Source organism: Lingula anatina, chromosome 7 (assembly GCF_051362555.1).
Source record: "Lingula anatina isolate TDL-2025a chromosome 7, LinAna3.0, whole genome shotgun sequence".
Classification (NCBI taxonomy): Eukaryota; Metazoa; Brachiopoda; class Lingulata; order Lingulida; family Lingulidae; genus Lingula; species Lingula anatina.
Window position 1 is genome coordinate 3,094,422 of NC_141773.1, and position 21,140 is coordinate 3,115,561.

A 21,140-nucleotide genomic window follows, 5' to 3' on the forward strand; every position below is an offset into this window, starting at 1 on the left:
ATTTGCGGAGATTTGTGCAGTGCCGTTTTTCAGATGGCAAAGGGAACGACACGAGGCACAAATATTTTCCCTTTTATATATCATTTGCTTGGCTTTTGCAGAACAATTTGACTTGCCTATTTTTATAAATTTGTTTCCTTTGACTGTTTGCGCTTTTTGCACGCGAAGTGTACTTTGGAGCCATAAATACAAATAACAATTACAAAACGGTGCGAATTTGACACGTTGAGCCTTTAACGTGTCAGTAAATATTAAAGTACACCCAAAAATAGAAACCTGTTCTAAGACATTTGACATTTATAGCAAACATTATTACATAGTTTAATGTATTAAAATCCTAACCTTCGGCTCTTCCACATAATTTGAACTCTGTTGTATTTAGGCTGCTTGTTGAGTCCAAGGGTAAACGGAAGCAGTTAAAAACAAAACAAAACTACTTGAAATTTCTACAAGTGGCCTTTGAGCTGCACAAAGATTATGAATGTATAAAACAGTTCTCGTTCAATTACAGGTTGACGTGGAGTGAAACTACTAGTTACATTTCCTTATCCATGCAACCTCACTTCATTAACTAAATCATAACGGGATACAGCGTGGCTATTTTTAAAAGGCATGAGTGCGGTTACCTAACGAACAGAGGCTTTAAAACAGAGTTTCACGGAGACAAACCACTAGATGTTTTTAATGATGTGATATTTGACGTCATGAAGCCAAATAGACGGAAATGAAAGCACCCAAACAAGTATTAGGCTTCACAAAATAATGGAATAATTCCACTTGTATCGAAGCCGGACTAGAGAGGAGGTCGCGATTCCCGTCTTCAATCTTGCTAATGTCAAACACTGTCTGATTCAACTCGATGCTATTCCGATGCTTCAATGTTTTCTCGCCCTACTTTTATGTCAGTCTGAACTTTTTCATTTTTGAACTGTGGGTTCACTTATACTAACAGCAAAGTATCCGAAACATTGTATCAACACCTTTAGTGAAATGACTCTCGATAGTTTGACAATATGTTTTGCAATACCAAAGTCTGGCATATAGCTTAAAACCCCATGTGAAGTTATCAGGCTTCAAACTAATAGAACATTTTAGATTAACTTACTTTTGACGGTCACGAAATCATGAAGCTGACTTCGATTTTCCACCTCCACTCTTTTCTTTTCTCCTTTATATGTTTTTTTCTTCTTTCAGTTACTTGAATTCAAGGCTCATTTACCGTTTGCTGCAAAAAGAAAATGAAAATATTTAGTTTAACAGATTCACAATTTGGTCTTCATTTTTTGTTAGATAAAACGAACGGAAAATTTTCCAGTACATGTATTTACTATACGCTGGCCGTTCGACGATTTGAGCTGCAGCCTCATCATTTGAGGAACAAGTAAAGGAAATACTCCCAAAAGAACAATAGCTAATGTGCCGAAATCGCACCCCTTGCTTTGTTGCACAGCCCAAACCACTTTGGCACGCCACAGGTTTAAACGTTATCAGAGAGGTGCACCCTTGCCTACATGATCGCAACTGGACTTCTTGAAATCGCCACAGGTTTAAGAACAAAACCCGCGAGCACAATGACCATTGTCGCCTTTCACGAGAAAGTATTACAAGAGTCACAGTGACACCTTACCATTCATTCACCACGCATCCCTCGCACGCGAGAGCCTCGTCAAATTGCTCAGCGACGATTCCTAACTGACAAATTCCTTTTCGGACGCATTCACTCTTGACTTAATTAAGTGTTCTATCCAACTTCTTACACAATTCCCTACGTGTAGGATTGTTAAATTAAAATACATTAAAAACCCTTTTCATCTTTTTTTTCTCTCTAATGATCTAATTTAACTCGCATTATCGGTCTGGTGATACTTTGTATGGGGGGATTCTACACAACAGGTTAACTCTATTTATCTAATTGTTTACATCGTATTTCAGTTTCAAGTGTACCGTCGCCTTCGATAAATGTTCTGAAAAAAGTTCGGCATTGTTGTCGTTTGAAGTCATCTGTTATCACAATAACTATACTCAGTCCCTAACAAAATATATGCAACGTAGAAATTAGCAAAACAGCCATTTAGAAGTGTTTTTTGGACATTTGTAATACATCGGGTAAGCATCCAAGCTACATGCTTTACAGGTCTCATTTCTTATTACATTAAACTCGTCTTCGTCTTACCAACAGTGAACCCCTCCTAAAAATTGGTGAACGTTTTAAAGAGGCACCATAAGTTAACCAGAACGCCACACAAAACGCCGACGACTCTTTGTCGCCATGTTCAAGCTATAGCCTGTATCAAATCAGGACGCCGTAGATGTGAGGTGGACCATAACATGGCAGTGTTTATAAAGCACATCGTGTTGCACGCGTCATGAACCCTGGAGAACAATGCCTTGATGGCACCTCACAAGCTTACCTGATATGACCTAGATCAAAAATATTTTTAGGTTATAATACAGTTAGCCCTATTGTAATGAGAGTGACTCCACTATGGTTCACAAAAAGGTTTGTAGATTCTACAAGTCAACTGGCGGTCGTGTTACCTTTGTTATAAAAACATAGGGGTATATCGATGCAAGTAAAGGTTCAATTTTGTAACAAATAAAGCATTGTAAATAAATATATAGTGAAAGTTTTAACTTAAACATTAATACCATGCACAGCTTTTCGACAAAGCTGGCGTTCCGGAAAAATATTTTCATTTTTTTACAGGAAAAGTTAGGGCAGGGGCTGGACTGTCTCTACTTTTTTCTTTGAAGGAAAAGATATACAGCCACAAGCAGTTTTACACTGAGAATGAGCCTAAGAATAATTTTTCATTTAGTGTTACGTCACTGATATCTTATTGTGTTACGTCACTGATTTTCCACTGTATGTTACGTCACTAATATCGTCATTTGTCTGATGTGCCACTGGTATCCCCTTCCCTCAGAAATGTTCAGGTGGCGCAATGAAATTCCAAACCATCCCGCCGTTTCCTTTGCTGTTAAAGAGTGTCCAAACAAAGAGCAAATGAGTCGTAGTCCAAGTTGACAAAAAGATAAAAGAGCAGTTAACCTCGGCTATTTTTAAATGACCATATCATTCCCACCTTGTCACTTCAAAGAAACAGCAAATACCTAGGTCAATGACCAATGAAGGACTGTCCACCACTGGTCAATTATTCAAACAAGACGGGTACTTCAGGGTCGGTGACAGTTTAATCTGTCTTTAAACACAGCAGAGTTGGAGAGCACATGGCATTCGGGCACGGGGCCAATTCTGGGCTAATCACCTTCCATCACCGGCGGTGTCCTGTCAGCCCCTGGTCACCGTGCGCCAACTGGGTGCTTTTCTCCCAACCATAAACAGATCTATACTGACAAGGAAGGCTTACATAGCATATATCGTCCGCAGGTTGGAGTTACACATTTCAAGTTTAAACTTTAAGACATTTCAGGTTTCGGGAAAAGTAAACTACGTTGTACACGTTGGTTTTTCTCAAAGCAGACCAGGTGTATCGTGTCCATCGACTTCACTTATGCCCTTAAATAACGTTAGAGTATTAAAAATGTCCCCTGCTCAAAAGTCGTGGCAGTGCCAGATCAGCTAAGAGCGCTTACCTCTTCCTTCCCTGTAACTGTTGGAGCAAACCACATAGTGAACATTAAATAAGAATGAGATCAGAACATATATCATTTATGTTATTTTTTCCGGATAGCTTTCAAAAAAGATGAATATATCTCTACTTGTTTTTCTTCAGGCTGCCTCCAAACAACTCCGGGAAATTAAACCAAATGCCGTTTCTCAGAACCACTATCTTTCCCCAGCTGCTTCGCTCATTTCGCATCTCCAACACTTGGCTCTAAAAATAGGACGCACTCGCATCAGCTGATTGCTGTTATGAATCATTTATTGCGATTGACTATTTTCTAGCTTCCTGCTCAAAAATCGATGGCGTGGTTTTTGTTAATTCATCGCGAACATCAATATTAAGACAAGTATTAGTATTTGCCTATCGCATTCGACAGTCGTGGACCACACAAACGAATTACCCCTTGGGTTTTCCCCAATAGTGTACGTATATGAATAATATTTTACGATAAACGTTAGAACCCTAGCTTTCATATTTATCTTCCGATTACGAAAAGAGTGTTTGGCATTTCGTCTTGTACGTGACTCCTTTGCAAAACTACATCATCACGTGTCTTCTTCTTTATGATTCCTCTAAAACTGTCTTGATACGAACCAATGCAGATACACAGCGATCAAATGTGTTATATGTACGATTACTTTGCTGACAACGCACTAAACATTTACAAATGCCTCTCAAACCACAGAGAGACGGCATTAACAGCTCAGCGAGGAGTGCATTCGGCTAGCCCACCAAATGTATGAAATTGGGCTCTTTCTGTCCAGGACCCTGGATGTCAACTAATGCCCCGAACAGCTAAATTGGTATCTGGTAGTCAAACCGTACACCTAGCGAATACATAAGTGGTCGTAAACCCGCAGGTGCGTGTCTTAGATTCCACAATCCTGCCCAGGTGTTCACTTGGTCTCTCTCAGTCCCACTGCCATAAACATCTTTTTTAATAACGGGCCCCTTGATGGCTGTATTTTCTTATCATACTATAGGTTTAATCGTGACACATGTTTGAAATCACTCTGAAAATGATGTTAGAAATAAACCTTTTGAAAACTATCTAAAAACTATGCAATCGCTCATCTCAGTTATCTATCCCAAATCGGTGATCAAATGTGATTTGTAAAACGAAGATCCCATTTTCCTTCAAGTGAACTACTTCTGGATTATTTCGAGCACATTTTTTATCTTTGAGTATAGGTTGACTTTCTACGTAAAACCGCATCCAGGTACTCCGTTTACCGCATCATCGATCGGGATTTCAAATTTAAGTAGATGTAAAATTTTAATGCATTCCGGCCAAGTACCGGCAAAAATTATACAACAAAAAAATTCGCTTGAACAATTCGTCTCTTATTCTGTTTGATCTTGATCAAGGAAAAAATTAAGTGAATTCTAGTTTTAAACATGATAATGTAACAGTCCAATAAATGTAAATCTATTATATATTTTTCAAATGGCAATGGAAATAAAAGACATTCAAACATCGCCTCATTTAATGTACAATACAATATACTCCAATTTGGTGACAACGTTGTCGCATTTATAGTTTTCAGAGGACCCCGATAAAAATTTTACAAAATACAGTCGGCAAAGTTGTCGGAACGCACACCTTGGTCAAAAACCTGAGACTAAATCATGCAATAATCTGCTTATTAACAAGTGGAACAAAATCTACACGTAACACATTACCTGCTGTTCAAAGAAACACATAAAGCAGTGCAAGAACATCTGCGAGAAATATGGCAACTTGGCAATGTCCAACAAGTGACTTGACGACACTGTCCACTGAATGCAGTTTATAACGCAGAAATCCCAAGGCTTATGAACCAAAACCCGTGATAACTGATGTCTGCTCCTCCACAGCGACAATAAGAATATTGTTCATCTGTGGATATATAAACAGAAAAGAAGCCAAGATTTAGGTCCCAGACGAAGCGCCTATACTTGCTTCTTTCCAAGCTATCGGGGCAGAAAATACTACAAAGCAACTTCATTCAGATGTCAGGTTGTTCTGAAAGTGAGTCCTGTCTGGATTAGTTTCAGGCAAACCACAAAACACAAAAAGTCCACCCTTACTATAAACATTGCGTCAGGCAGTGAAACCCGCAAGCGTGACCTTTTTCACACATTTGTGTCACGAGCACTCATGTGTCAATCTGGGGGATTTTTAGTCAAAACAAAGCAATTATTTCCAAGTTCTGATACTGTGCAACGTGGTGTAATTACCTTGCTTTTGTTCACCTTCACAGGTCTTACAAAACTCACCAATGCCACAAAACGCAGCAGACACCATGTAATATCTGATTTTTTTCAATAACACTCCATAAACTCAATTGCCCAAAACCCATGCATCCTGCCGTTTCAACGTGTAGCTCTTGTTTTGACTGAAGTTCAAGGTAGTTGTTTCAGAGGAATTGACAGCTTTCCGTCACATGTTTGTCTCTGAATCAAGTTGCACTAGCACAGATGTGGGAAAAAAACACCAATACATAATGTTTCTCGGTATGATATTTTTCGCCATAATTCGTTTTTTTTTCAGCAGGGAAGAGACGGATGAATATACCGCTGAATAGAACGCTGTAAACAAAAACAGGAAGGCTCTTGACACCGCGGCCTCCTCACAGAGGGTTTAGTGTTAAGTTGTCCAACATTTCTCTTTGGGGGATTGGTCTGAAAGAGACGTATGTCTGGGATGACGATATTGAATACAACATGCTCTAATTCCATCTACTTGGGAGTTGCCATGGCAACTGGTCGACCCATCGTATCGTTTGCGTATGTCGTTCCAATTGGGAACTATCAGCACTGGAGGACACACTCGTTATACGGCATTTATTTTCATAAAATCTGAACTTTTTTGCTCATTTTTTGCAGGTCTCTTTTGAACGAGGAAAAAACAATTAGCATGTCTATGGTGCATGTAACCGCCATATGTTCTTCACAAACACAAAAGTGTGTGTGCATGCGTGCGTGTACCTGTGTGTGTCTATGCATGCGTGCGTGTTTGTGTGTGTGTATGTGTGTGTGTGCGCGCGTCTGTACCACGCCTGACAGGGGACAAAAACAGTGGATAACTGCACTCGCCAACCTGTGGCTGTCATAACAGTCATCCCATACCGGTTGCGATGCCGGGAGTTCACCCAGTGCAAGCTGCTTCTTTGGATTAGTCGATAGCACAAGAAAATGTGGTTTCTTCCGATAAAGAAAATAAACAATGCCCGATAAAAAAGGGTCCCGCACACGCGCCTCCCAAGTGTTATTTCCTGTAGAGCTCGTGCCTATTATGAACGCCAAATTAGACTTGGTTGGTGCACGGTTCATTAAGTGAGCTGGTCCTGAATTAAGAACGGAGTCTCGTTCTATTTCAGTCCTAGCGCGGCGGATGGGGCTTCAATCACGGCACTCAGAAATGAAATTTTGCTTTTGCCTTTTGTTCCTGCCGCGTTGAATAACACTGTCGGTCATAGAGCGTGCTTACGAAGACGTATGAGTAGTTAAATCGCTGACTTAACATGTATTTTTTGATTCGCACCAGCTGTCCGACTATGTTACAAAAACATCCTATTATTACAAAAGACATGGGGAGAGTATTTTTCGGGAACTCGCCCAATCATTCAGAGGGATTGGCACTAAATGCCCTTATGCGCGTGAACCCTATCAAACCGCCTTCACCTTAACACAAGTGAACACTGAACTTCATATCTGATATACACTTTTTGAGAATAAATGAATATTCAAGGTGCACTCTATTCGACCACACAGAGCCTTTACTACCTATGAAATCCGCATTCGCATGCAGTGAGCCTTTCCAACTTTAGGCGCGGACATGATCCCAGTCTTGTAGCATTCTGGTTATACAACCAGCCAGGCACCTTGTAGTCACGTATACAGGTACACAGGTACCTTTCGCACGTACGCGTGAAATCACGGATAGCCTGGGATGCTTTGTATGAAACCATAAGTCCAAAGCAATAAACAATTGATTTCCCAAAACGAACTCATATATTTCAACTGCTTAACACGTGTTTTTTTTAGTTTTAGAGCAAATATATGTGTCTGGTGTCGTTGAAACCTTTACCCAAAGTCGATCACCGGCCCATGTCCATCACACGATGATGAAACTACACAAGGTAACGTTTTACTATTTGCAGGGCTCAAGTCACTTTTCAGAGAAGTTTCAGCGTATACGTTTTGGCGCCACTACCCGGTGTTATTTTGTAATGAGATAATTTTGTTTCTAACCCGCGCTCCTTAAACTTTAGGCCAATGTATTCCCGTCTCCTTTCAGAAGATTTATTTTCAACCTTATTAGCCCCGTGAAAGACGACCGCGCATACTCTTACGTTGGAAATGCCATGTCTGCGTGCTAACCAACAGGTCCTCTACTGTATACATTTTCTTTCTTTTCTTTTTTCATTTTTTTTCATTGATGTATGTCTATCATTTCATAAAAAAGAGATACCTTTCTTTTCACTTGTTTAGTTTTTCTCGTTAATATTTTCTTTGCTAAGCGCCAAACACACACATGCACGCACACACACACAAACACACGCACGCACACACACACGTGGCGGGCCCTCTTCAGACAGTTATTATAACAACGTGACCATGACCCAGACCTTCATCTTAATCCAATAAAATTTGTTGACACAGTGATAAAGCGTGGTTATGCATGCCGGCTGGAGGTTGACTAACCTTGGCAAGCTGATAACACAGAGAAGTACTTCTACCAGAACTGGAATGTGGTACAGCACGGCAGCCAGAGCGTGAAATGCGCAGTGCTATCACCCGAGAATTGCCACCATTTCTGGATGTATCCGGTATCGGTATCCCTGAATATATCCGATATCCCTGGATATATCCAATATCCCTGGATACATCCGGGAGCTGGTATATGACCTCCCACTTATCGAGTAAAAACCAAGGAGGACATGTTACAAATAATGCTACTGTTACAAACTGTGATAATATTGCTTCCTGATGAATACCAGCAATTCCCCGTCATGAATATGTTATATTATATAAACCAAGTAAACTACTCTATATCGGTTTCTAGGGGCATGCACCCTCATTGTGAAACTGCCAGTCAATGATTTACCTCTGTTTACTCCAATATACAAGTCAATACTAAATTAACGATTAACAGGTTTTTACACATGTTGGGGTATTTTCATAATCACCCTATCAATGTGTGGTCAGAGGCATATCAATGACATATTAGCAAATATATGTCTGAACTGGTGGTGTAAGGGTCGATTTGTATCAAACGGACTTATCTAAGTCTGAAGCAATAACGACAAGCGCACACTTTAGGAAGCTGCGTGTCCAGCACAGAGCTTACTGTACCTGGATGGGGCATTAACTCGGCGACTCAATATTAAACGCAGTGTTTAAATATATTGAGAAAAAAGTGGTCCTAACCCCTTCTGACCCTTTCTCCAATCTGTACTAGCCATCACAGTAACCTCACTGTCACCCCCTTCACCTGAGCGTCTGTAGACGTGATCATTATCATTTATTAGGAGATACTATCTTGTTGCCTCTCCATTTTTGATATGTCACGTTTGACTGGGAACGTGGCACACCCCATTATTACAGTTTCACCGGATGATACATAAATTGTGGTAAAGACCGTACTTCTCAGTCATTACTGACAGAAAAAAAACTAACTTATGGCTTCAACGTGTAGCATGGCTAAGTCGAAAACCGTTCAAGCATGACTACTTTAGATCGAAAATAGGGTAATTGGCGCCTTCGGACGACTTAAAAAGCAGTTTCGAATGATCTATGTTGTTTTGCCTTTCTGTGAAGACTGGAGATGAGATCGTTTTCTCGTCTGAATACACCTTTCCGCGACGTGTCCTTTCTACGGGCGCACACATGAACTATCGCACGTTCACATAAGGAAATCGTGGTACTGTCTAACCGCATGGTTTTACTTACCATATTATGGAAAACAAAACTCATTTACGAAACAATATTCAACGAGTCTGTCAAAAAGTTCTCTCTACTTGCATATGAACAACCAGTTGACCACTGACAATATTTCTGCACTTACATCAGAAACGTGGTTAACCACGAGGATCCCTCCCCGCCACGAACGCCCAGACGTTCGACTTGTCTATCGTCTGATTCTGAAACCTTTGACCCTGCCGATCCTCTCCACAAGACCATGTGGTCGGTAATCAGTGACCGTAACGTTAGCTAGGCGCAACATGCGGCCTTCTCGTCTCTATAGATTGAGGTCATCATGATCATTAGAAGTCAATATCAAAAGTCAGTGAGGAGCGTTTTGGTATATCTGGAAGCCACCCAAATAGTTGTAAAATAGGAATTAAAATTACACAACTTTACAGCATCAATGAAATACGCAGTTGTAGCCGAGATATTAGATGTAACTATGAAAAGGAGGGCATTTACCCCAGTGCAAGTTTTTTTTTTTTTTTTGTTTTACTTACAATCTTAATCGCAGTGTCTGTCTGCAATCAAAAGAGATTGAATAAAAAGCTGTATATTAACGACTTCAACCATGAATCTCATATAGACCGAGACAGCGGGTAGTTTACACTTTACGCCAGGGTTCGTAACTTTTCACAATTGTGTCGTCCAGGGTACACGCCAGATCCAAAACCTTACGTACACATTGCCTTTTGTTCCGTCACGGTACAACCCCCGAATGCTATTTTTACCATCTAACCCTTTTTTCTCCTTCAACAAAGAAAATTCAGATGCCAATATCCATGAAAGTGGGCCCTTTGTTATATAAACTTTACCTAGGCCTTACGAGTGGGAATTTCATGAGTCAAATTGTTCCGGTTTTACTGTGTATAACGAGAAACGTGCACGTGTACAGTGAGTGTACATATATTTGTGTGTACCTGTACATTATTATGTGCCATTGCTCCACTATCCGTTGCCTTTTATCTGATAGGTTTATAGTACGGGAGCCCTGGCCTGTCTCTTTGGCAAACATCTACCTCGCTCCAAACAAATTTTATCTCTGCTTATTTTCTTCTCATTGCACACCCATAAATCGAAATAAATGTCCTCTTTGTGTGCGGATGATGTGTGCGTATATTTCCTAAATTTGAAACGAAATCGGAGTTAATCATTTCGGCATGATCTTATTTTAAAATCTTTTCCTCAGCAACGTCGGGTCGGAGTTGAAGACGTACTGGACCAGGCTAGGTGATGTAACTAAGCAGTCGCTGTCTGTCGATGCTATTTTCGGCCCAAGGTGAACTTTTCTGAGCAATGAATCACACTACATTATGGGAGGATTTTTTTTTCTTAACCACAAAAATCAAATTAAAAATCAGCTGATGGCCCCAAGGCGCGTCTGTCAACATTGACTGACGTTTATTGCATTGCGCGGTAATGGGGTGCTTTATTCTCTCTCTCTCTCTCTCTCTCTCTCACACACACACACACACACACACCCACACTCACACCTCTTTCTCGCTCTCTACCTTTCTCTCTCTTTCTTTTTTCCCTCTCTCTCGGTTTTTCTTTCTGTCTCTTTTCCTCTCTCTCTCTCTCGCTCTCTCTCTCAGTTTCTCTCTCTCTCTCTCTCTCTCTCTCTCTCCATACTTGCACCCGTTTTCTGTATCCATAGCGCACTCACAATGCCATACCCAACTCTGGCGTCACCAGAGCCCTTTAAATCTACTTATTAAGCGATATATAATACTTTCTGCTGGGCCGTTGCCTGGGCAATTTACCGAGAGAAACTGCTGTCCCGATTCGCGCACGTGAAGTTATGGCAGTTGCGGTACACCACTAACGGCACTCGCACTGCTCAACGTCCGCCTACCAATAGCTATAGAGAACATATACCGCTGTCATCTCGTAATTAATGACTAATTTTTTATTAGGGGGCCAATGTTCGCAGGGTTAATTTTCACTACTATACTTAATTCTACTTCCTTTTTTAATTCTTGAAAACGTTTTGGCCGTATGAATATCCGGAAAATACCTCCATCAATGTTATTTCTTCTTTTTTCAAAGAAAAAAAAATAAATAAAATAATTCTCTTATCCTTACGTATAACTAACTTTTCATCAAAAAATCAAAGATCCCTTTTATATAAACGTCAGTTTGTTCTATGCAGGTCTATAATATATCTCTACAGCGCTTTTTACTGAACTGTCTGGTAATAATGCGTATCACGGAACTATGATTCAGTGTACTGCAAATATATTCCTCCAGCTTGATTCTTAGAATTATCCACATGAAAATGCACATTATGTCATCTTATTCATAGAATCTTCTATCCAAGAAAATTGACAGTGTATTCACACAGCGCATAAATTGTTAAACGACCCCTATCATTTAAAAAAAAAAGAGAAAAAGAACATGAGTGAAAAATCGTTGGCGTTTTCAACCCCTGCCCGAAGAGAAACATATACTTCTGTATGATCATTAAAATATTACAAAACAACACCAACACGATAGTGAAAGCCAATCCCCGGATCACTATCTGGGAGTTTCAAAATTAATACAAATTTTGTTTATACAAATGTACCCACTGGCCTCTGATACATGTACATATCTATTATATACGACTTTGTTTTTCATCAAAAGCACCCTAATCTCAGATAATATTCGTCACTTGCTTCTTTTTTTCCTGACACTAACCATATGCCAGTTATAGACATAACAAAAGGACAATGTGACGGAATATGATGACAAATGTGTTGTTCTCAGTTTCTATATCGCACTCCCACCACCCGAAATTTTTAACCGCCCCCGACATGAATGACGTGAGCACACGCAAACCTAAGTTAACTGAATTTTAATAACCTTAACGAAATACATCTCAAGCTGTCATAACAAGAAGACAAGCCTCAAATTATCGGGTTGATACTCATTTATGAAAGAAAATGTCATAAATTTCCTTTTCAAGGATGGGAGCGGGGGTTATCTCTCTCAGAAAACAATATTATTATCGATGTATGGAAATGCTCTTACTCTGCTGTAATGTCAAAATAGTGCCTATATACTGTACATTGTGGGTGTTAATGATAAGCTCATTAATCCGAAATGCGCTTGGTTCGATTTGTGAAAATTCGTTCGATTTCCGATGAAACATATATTGGTCTCCTTAAAATAAGTACGCGTTTAAATTTACAGTCGCTATTGCGTTAGGGTCCATAGTTTTCAAAAGTAAGTATGGTAAAAGTAGCTTTACAGGCATTAAAATAATTCCTATTTCTTTTGTCATATCGGAATATCTTTGAGTTAGGTTAACGTTCACTGCGCTGCGAAAAGCTCTGCTCTTCTTATATGTTTTCACCGTGGTATGACAATAATTGACAGTGTAATATTATCCTATGTATCTATAAATAACTGTTTGTAATCCAGCCGTAAAGTTCAACAGAGGACGAAATACAGGCCATAACACACAAATCCCCCCCAAAAAATTATCATTTCAATAGAACAAGAAACATATGTAAACACTTAAGTTTATCCCTTCTTTCTCAGTTACCTGCCAATCACTGAAATCCTTAAACCATCTTTCTTTTTAATCTGCGTTCCATAGGACTTAACTAATGGAAATTCCCAAGTGTTTCTTGAACTAAGAATTCACACCGCAACGTATAAAGCGTAGTAAATCTAAGTCGAATACGGCGGCGTTTCGGAGCGTGGCGCAATACAATGTCAACATTTCATGAGTAAACCTGACTTCATACTGGTATATTATAGGACATGAATGACCACATTACATGCACCGGGGCATATCTTCATTCCAGCAACCAACAAGACAGTACAGAAGCATTAGGCACTCTACCATACCCTCACCTCGTGCCGACCTGGGCCCCTCTCTTCGCCCGGTTGCTCTCCGCTCTTATCTGTCCGTTATCTAATGGCCTATTAGTGGCGATAATCACACCACTGACCACACGAACAAAATACCATATCGCACTGACCACAAGGACAGCCACATATCGCACGCTAGAGAGCCTTTCCGAGTTGGGACGAGATCGTTAAACCTCTTTAAGGCACTAACGTATTTAAACTCGCTCCTACCTCGTGTAAGAATATATAACCAGTATACTCATCTAACATTAAACACGCCTGTGAAGCTGTATAGAATGAATGACTTATCAATATATGCCGGTATCTTATCCGGTTTTTATGTAGTCTGAGTAAGACCGCATATCGAATCATCCTAATAATTAATTATCATATTATATATATGATGAAAACAACCATAATATTTGCGACCAATGTCTATAATCCCTATGATAAACCTTAGGCCTACACTTTGAGGGTAGCCATAATACACAGGGGAAGTTTTCTAAGACTTTTTTGTCAGTTATATATTTGTGTTTACCTTAAATCCCAATTCAAATACAGTAAAAAGACAATCACACTCAAATGACATTTATATCATATACTTAATTATGTTATCAACCAGACCCATCAGACACAATTTACACTAGTATAAAAAAAGATACAGCGTGTCGACTTACCGGTCTCCAAGTCCATTCTTCATCGCCAGCCTCAGATTGAAAAATCCCTAGCTTGACTCATATCAGCTGGTCGACCGCAATCGATGCAGATGTCAGCCTTAGTGCTTGGCAGCGAGGAAAATAACCCCTGGAAATCGACAGTCAGTCAGCTGTGCCTTTTACTGCTTCTCACCCCGCTCGCCAGCTCGCACTGCAGTGTGCAGTGTCCTTAATTTAGCAATCATTAAACTTTTTGTGTGCAACTCACACAGTGCACATTGGTAAGAGTTTCAAATTATTTTATAACTTACCAATTTTATGTTTCAAAAACAATTTTATTTTGTGCGCATATGGATTTATTACACTTTAAGTGCGAGTTTTTAACCTGGGTGAAGGCGTGACCTCTAACAGCAAAGCGCGAGGATTAAGCGGGGTGTGTAGGCTAACAGCCAATCAGAGCGCGCCTTAAAGAGATGGTGTTATTTTTAGAATGCAAGCATGGAGACTGCAACTGTTTAGTTTAAAGCGATCGCTGAGCATAAACCTACTGTGCTTTCGTCGTATTTGCCACGGCTAGGAGTTGCTTTCTCAGTGCGAAAAGAGTTCTCTCCTCCTAGCAACGGGGCTATACGCTTTAGTTGAGATACTCCCCATTAAATAAATGCTCATATGCCGAATATAACATACAAGCTTGACGATGTCGAAACAGTAGCGATCGTCATTATATTCAGTTCCATACCACTGTACTTGTCGTATTATATATGCATATCTATTATTATACTCATTCGGTGATAGACGTAAAATAAACTTATGTCGCAATGGCAAATAATGATAAGATAATAATAAAGAGGGTAATTATTATCATATTTCCGTGTATAATATAACGTCTGAGCCTGTGCATTAGAATTCAACAGCAGTGTAAGAGCAATAGAAATGAATAGAACGCGATTCGTCATGTTATTGTTTCAATATTGCACGTAATTTCCTACATAACAATAACTCCTAGCGGGTAAATGTACTTTACTTATCCCTCAGCCAATGGGGAACCTTTTCATGATAAACCCAAACCTGTTTATGGGCTTCCATGATACCTGTAGAAATTTTCTGCCATAATATATAAGATTTTTTTTCCTTGAAGGCTTCGCCATAATTGAACTAACTCCAGCAAGGTCACCTCATCGATCTAGTAATTTATGTCGTAAGAATGGCATTAAAGTATGAAAAAAGGGGGAAAAGAACAATGGCGAAAATCCTGCGTGACAGAAAAGATCTACAGTAGTTTCTATAGTTGTATAATACCGCTGCCTTGAAGCCTTAAAAAGATCTCTTCCGTATTCATTCATGTACCTGCTGAGCCAAGAACTTAATATTAGTGACAGCGTTCATGGCATCGAGCAGTGGTTTTCCTGCTGCACCATGTTAACAAATATCGTAACGGTTTTGAAATTGAATCTGGGGACACAAGATTTTACTCGTAATTTCACGTCTGTGGCGCATGTTTCGGAGGGTCCCAGTCTGCTCAGTCCACCCGTTCTTCGCTCATAGAGCGTTCCGCAGAACACCGGAATTCTACGGTCGTCTGCTACATTATTTAGAGCGGATTTACATTTTTTTGTGTGTGTGTGTTGAATAAGACATATTCCTTCATTTTCAAGAAAACACATCAGGTATTAGTATAAAATATAATATATATGGTAAAAATACACGAGGCAAAAGATCAAGGATTTGAACCAAAAAAAAAAAAAAAAAATTCTCAAAATTATAAATCTAAATCGTTTGTATTTCTCTTCGATTCGACTTTTAACGAAAAAATGTTTCACTGTCCATTCTCCCTCTAACTGCTCTCTCTCTCTCTCTCTCTCTCTCTCTAGCCCCTTGTTAGAAAGATAGGACGCCTCTAAAGAGGCCTGGGTTCATATTGAAGAAATTAAGATTGAGGAAACCTTTGGAGCAGCTGTGTTATGTTTTTCAGTTGTCGCTGTTCAGACTCTGGCTAGGGCCTTGACCGATATTCCCGCTGAAGATATGTGGAATGTTCCTGCAGCAATATATAACATTTACGTAATAGCAAAATAACATTATTTACTGTTTCTCTTATTATTTATGTGTGTGTGTTTGTGTATGTGTGTGTGTGTGTGTGTGTGTGATAAGAGTAATTGAAATATGCACATATATACTTACGCGGAGAAAAATATAAAGTCAATTTTAAGCTCAGAATGCTTTTCACTGAAACAAAACACGGCTTAACCAGGTTAATCTTATATGCGTTGGCAGTTCATGCTTGATCGGGTTCGCAATAAAATCTTCATGCAACAGGTAACCCAATCAACCGGTGCTGTTTACCAGCGTGACACGCACCAAGGCCACGTCTATGTAAATGTTGTTTTAAGTCGCTTACAGTATTGCGGAGTATCCCAGTTCTTGGAGTATTAGTAAACAGCCATGGCCGTGTGGATATCGCCCTGTGGTGGTCGGAATAAATTTTGGCAATAAGCTCAAGACATTTTCAAGCGTATTGTAAGAACTTTTTTTAAATCTTAATCGTAAGATATAGCGAACATATATCAATTTAGCACACGCGCGATTTTCTTCTGAGGTCAACAATGGATTACAGAAAAGCTTTTTATCACGACCGTTAATTTTAATTAAAATAATTTGTGTGCCTGTGTTTCTACCAAATAAATGTATGAAAAAGAAAATGTTAATTTCCTTAAATCAATGTTTATCTGAAATAAACTCAAAATAATTCTGCGTACAGGGAGCGTTCCAGTCGCGCCAAACAGGGCCTTGTTCACAATTTCAGGACAGCCGGTAAATACGTACTGCCAACTGCTCCAACTGCAGCTGTTGACTTGATACAGTTTCAAAACCCGTATAGGTCACGTGGTCGCATCTAGGGCCCTTTGTGCAAAGACCGTGTCTAGTTAATATTAAATTCAGTCTTTTCATCCATGATGAGAGATCAAATAATTTATGCTCAAAATTTCTTCATTTTTTTTCCTTTTTAAATTTATTAGACTGTTTTTAAATTTGCAGTAGGGAAAAAAGAAGAAAACTGGATAGGATTAGAATAGAAACCACGAGTCTCTTTGGTTTAGAAGTTCGTCGCCTGAGATTTTTTTCTTTTCAAACTTACCTGATATGTCTGTCATCATTGACTAGGTTAGGTGTGAAACGCCCGTGCTGATAAATTGCTCTGGATATAATAACGTGAATATGAATTGTTCAAGTAAGGGAATGTATTTCATTTACGGCGGTTGTGGTAAATGGGGACGTATACCGTAAGTAAAAATTTTGGCTTGTGCTGAAGGATTTCCAAATTACATCAGAAACAATTGTAGCAGTCTTTGGTCTGTGTAACTCCAGTTCATACCTGTAGTAGCGGCTGCAAGCCAGGGCAGTTTGGACTTCATTAATGTGTTAGATGAGCTGCGCATGTCACAACAGCACAATCGGGCCACAATTGTGTCCTCTTATTATACTTTCGTCCACAATCTCTCTCTCTGAAGGACGTTGTTACGGCAGTATCATAAAACATACCCTTAGTACATTTACTTATTATTATAAATGAATTATTTTAATGATTTTCCAATCTTTACAGCCTGTTCACTCCACTGAGACACCCGACTCCACATTTTCTACCGAGCAGCCCGTCTATCCAGCCGCCTGTATGGCCTCGTAAACGACAAATGTATTCTATTTATATAGCTCTGCTTAACACACAATATAATCATCATGGATTATGATTTTACATCCATAAATCTCAGGAATGGCGAAATAATATATTGACCTGTGACACCCTATCTATGATGTTTTCACTGATATTTGACCAGTCAGAGAAGAGAGCACATGTTATCAGTCATACGCCAACCATTCCGGATTATGTACAGCGATGTTTTATGTTAAAATTATAATTTCAAGTCATTTTGGAGGATGTTGATGTTGAATTATACAATAAAAAATCATTGACTTCCAGACTTACACCCCAGACCAAAGATACAGTGCATAAAAATTTCCAAAGTTACATGTATATCTGGGATGGGATTTCCGCATGTTGAACGCATATTGGCATGTATGTGTCTGAAAATGATAAATAGATGTCATTTAAAAAGAAAAACGATATACAATTATTGTCTTTGACTGAGACCGCCACTTGGCTAGGTTCAACCCGAAGCTGAGCACTCACCTACTTAACTGATCGACGCCGAAGAGGTGACTGATGCACAAAGTCTACTGGTATAACTGCTTGGTTACACGATCACAGAGTTTTAAGACGATTGTGTTTTCATAATGGGCTATATATAACTGGCGGCATGTACATTAACAGTCCGAAAACGCCCCAGGAAATTAAAAAAGGGAGGACAGAGGAAACGGAATGAGGAGAACGAGAAGTAACCCTATAGTAGTGAATAAAGAATTATGCTAGAACAAAAAGGTGTTTCTGGTTTTTACCTTGCGTATCAATAAAGATGTGCCAACAGTGCCAACAGTGTTTATAAACAACCTGGTTACAACATCCAGGCTACCGACGACATAAATGATATGCTAATTATATCATTGTTGGTGATTTGTATGGAAAAGACTGCTGGTACTCTTGGAATAATTGTTTTAGATAGTGAAAAGGTTTGTGAATTTTGTCTTTAACGAAGTGTCATGAAACCTAGGAAATATTACTGATGTGAACATTTCCCTTTTTTAAGAAGACCAAAATCAGCTGGGATTTTAAAATTGTTTTTATTAATTTGTTTTATACTTTTCAGTTAGAACTCATTTACCTCTAAGGATCCGAAGTAATTGGAATATTTCAAGCTGCCCAAATGTCTGAAGGCATTATGACCCGTTTTAAATAAAGCAAGACAACTACAGGCCATGCTTGCAGCTCCTTATGAATACCACCATAATTACTGAAGACAGTGATTTCTTTTTGTATTTTTAAGTATCATATATAAACTGACGATTGTTTCTCAGGAAAACTAGCCGTGTCCAGACAAGGAAACATTTGCTTGGTACTGCGCACCTTCTGTGACATTCCATTCCTTGATATTACAATTTTGGATTAAGAAACTTGCATAATCAAAGAATTGGCATATCTATTTCATTTAAACGTGAAAATGCTGAAATGTAGAAGCAAAAATATAATACTCAGTAATTGAGCTGTTTTTGGGTAAGTGTCATTTGTCCTCTGTTAGCGGTCTGTTGCATACCCAGTGAAACCTTGAGAAAAAAAAACTACTCAGAAATAAACTTTTTTAAAGAAAAGTTGTACGGGATTCCTTTGTGAGTCACTTGGATATACTTTCAGTCAGTATGTTTACAATGCACTGGTATATTTATTTACTTCATCTAATGGTAATTGCATAATGTCTCTCTAAGATTCATGATGTTTTTACAGAAACTGGTCTTAATGATTTTTTTCACTATCCAAGTAATTATGATGAAAAATTTATTGTACCTCTAGTATATCAAAAACTGATGGATATTAAACAACAAGCTATATTGTCAGAGATTAACGACTCGAGAAAGTGCTGGCTCTATAGACACCTTATCGACCGTGTTACTATTCAAACTTATCTTACAAACCAATCCCGCTCCAGTTTAAGAAAATGATTAGTAAAATAAGATTATCATCCCATAAACTTGCAATTGAAACGGGCAGATACAGTAAAATCCCTATTTCACAAAGAAAATGTTCCTATTGCAATGATGTGGAGGACGAATTCCACTTTATACTGGGTTGCTCTAGATATTTAGATTTAAGAAAAAGGTTCATCAAACCTTTCTACTGTAATAGACCCTCGGTGTTCAAATTGGTTCTCCTGCTGAATTCTTCCAGTAAGAAAGTATTATGTAACCTGGCACGATATCTTAGCCAAGCAGGAAGGCTTCGGCATGAGATCTAATCTAATTTGATCTAATTTGATCCAATTTGATCTCATTTGATTCAATTTGATTTAATTTGATTTATTTAAGTAGTTTATTTATTTAAGTACTCATGTATTTAATTTACTACAGGTACTATTATTATTGTTATAATGATTATGATTACGATTATTACTATTATAATTATTCTTTGCAATAACCCTATAGTTGAGCAAAAAGGTTCATTAGCTTGGTTGTTGGATAAATATGAAAATTCTCAGACACAAGCCTAAAATTTTCCGTACCGTTAGCTTACGGCCAACCTGGTCGAAGGCCTTCATCAGACTGACGGTCAGTGAGTGTGAACAACTACTCACGTCAGTCTGATGAAGGCCTTCGACCAGGTTGGCCGTAAGCTAACGGTACGGAAAATTTTAGGCTTGTGTCTGAGAATTTTCATATTTAACCCTATAGTTGTTGTAACTATAGTCGTTGTAACATTTGTACCAGTACTAGACTGATGGTCCTCAAGAGACCAAGGTAATAAATAAATGAAATGAAATGTCATACATGTATCACCATTCATAGTTGATGTTCTGAATACAAGTCAAACATTACTAGGCACATCAATAATCCCTTACTTGATTAGAAATGTAGATTCTATTAGACTACCTTGTTTACCATCCTAGAAACAATTAAGGGAAGGGTTTATTTGCATTCAAACATCAAAGCAGATATAATGTTACATCATTGACCGGAAGAGAGTGCTTCACAGGTACATAGTGTACCCTGCGAGGCAAGGTGAGTGCTCAGCACTTTGCTTTTCAACTTTCGGTGCCATGTGTTTTCATTAACATGTTTTAGGTCGCTCAGTGTTCCGATAAGCCACGTAAACAGATGTATTCAAGTCTACTGGGTTATAATTATTTTGGTTGCAGGCCCGTAGCCGGATATTTCAAAAGGGGGTTCTTTTTCTAAAAACGTGGACCCTTTACATGTGCCATGAAACCCTTGTGTGCCTATATCAAATTTTACCCAAAGGGAACCTTTTTCCGGCAAAAGAGGGGTTCATTCTACCCCCCCCCCCCCAAAGAAAAAATTATCAAACCATGCCGTCGAAAAATCTGCTTCAACTTCGCACTCACGGCTCCATTCCCGTGTACCGGTACTTCCAGCTAAAAATCACCAGGCAGCTTCACGTCTT

The 21,140-nt window shown here is 39.0% G+C and overlaps 1 long non-coding RNA gene across 1 annotated transcript; it reads right to left on the minus strand.

The window, feature by feature from the left end:
• Positions 1-1,105: 1,105 nt before the first annotated feature.
• LOC147760616 (uncharacterized) lies at positions 1,106-14,258 on the minus strand. Its single transcript, XR_015335428.1, has 3 exons — positions 14,099-14,258; positions 8,319-8,455; positions 1,106-1,225 (listed from the first exon to the last, which is right to left on the minus strand). It is a non-coding gene; the product is annotated as an uncharacterized LOC147760616 (long non-coding RNA).
• Positions 14,259-21,140: the final 6,882 nt, after the last annotated feature.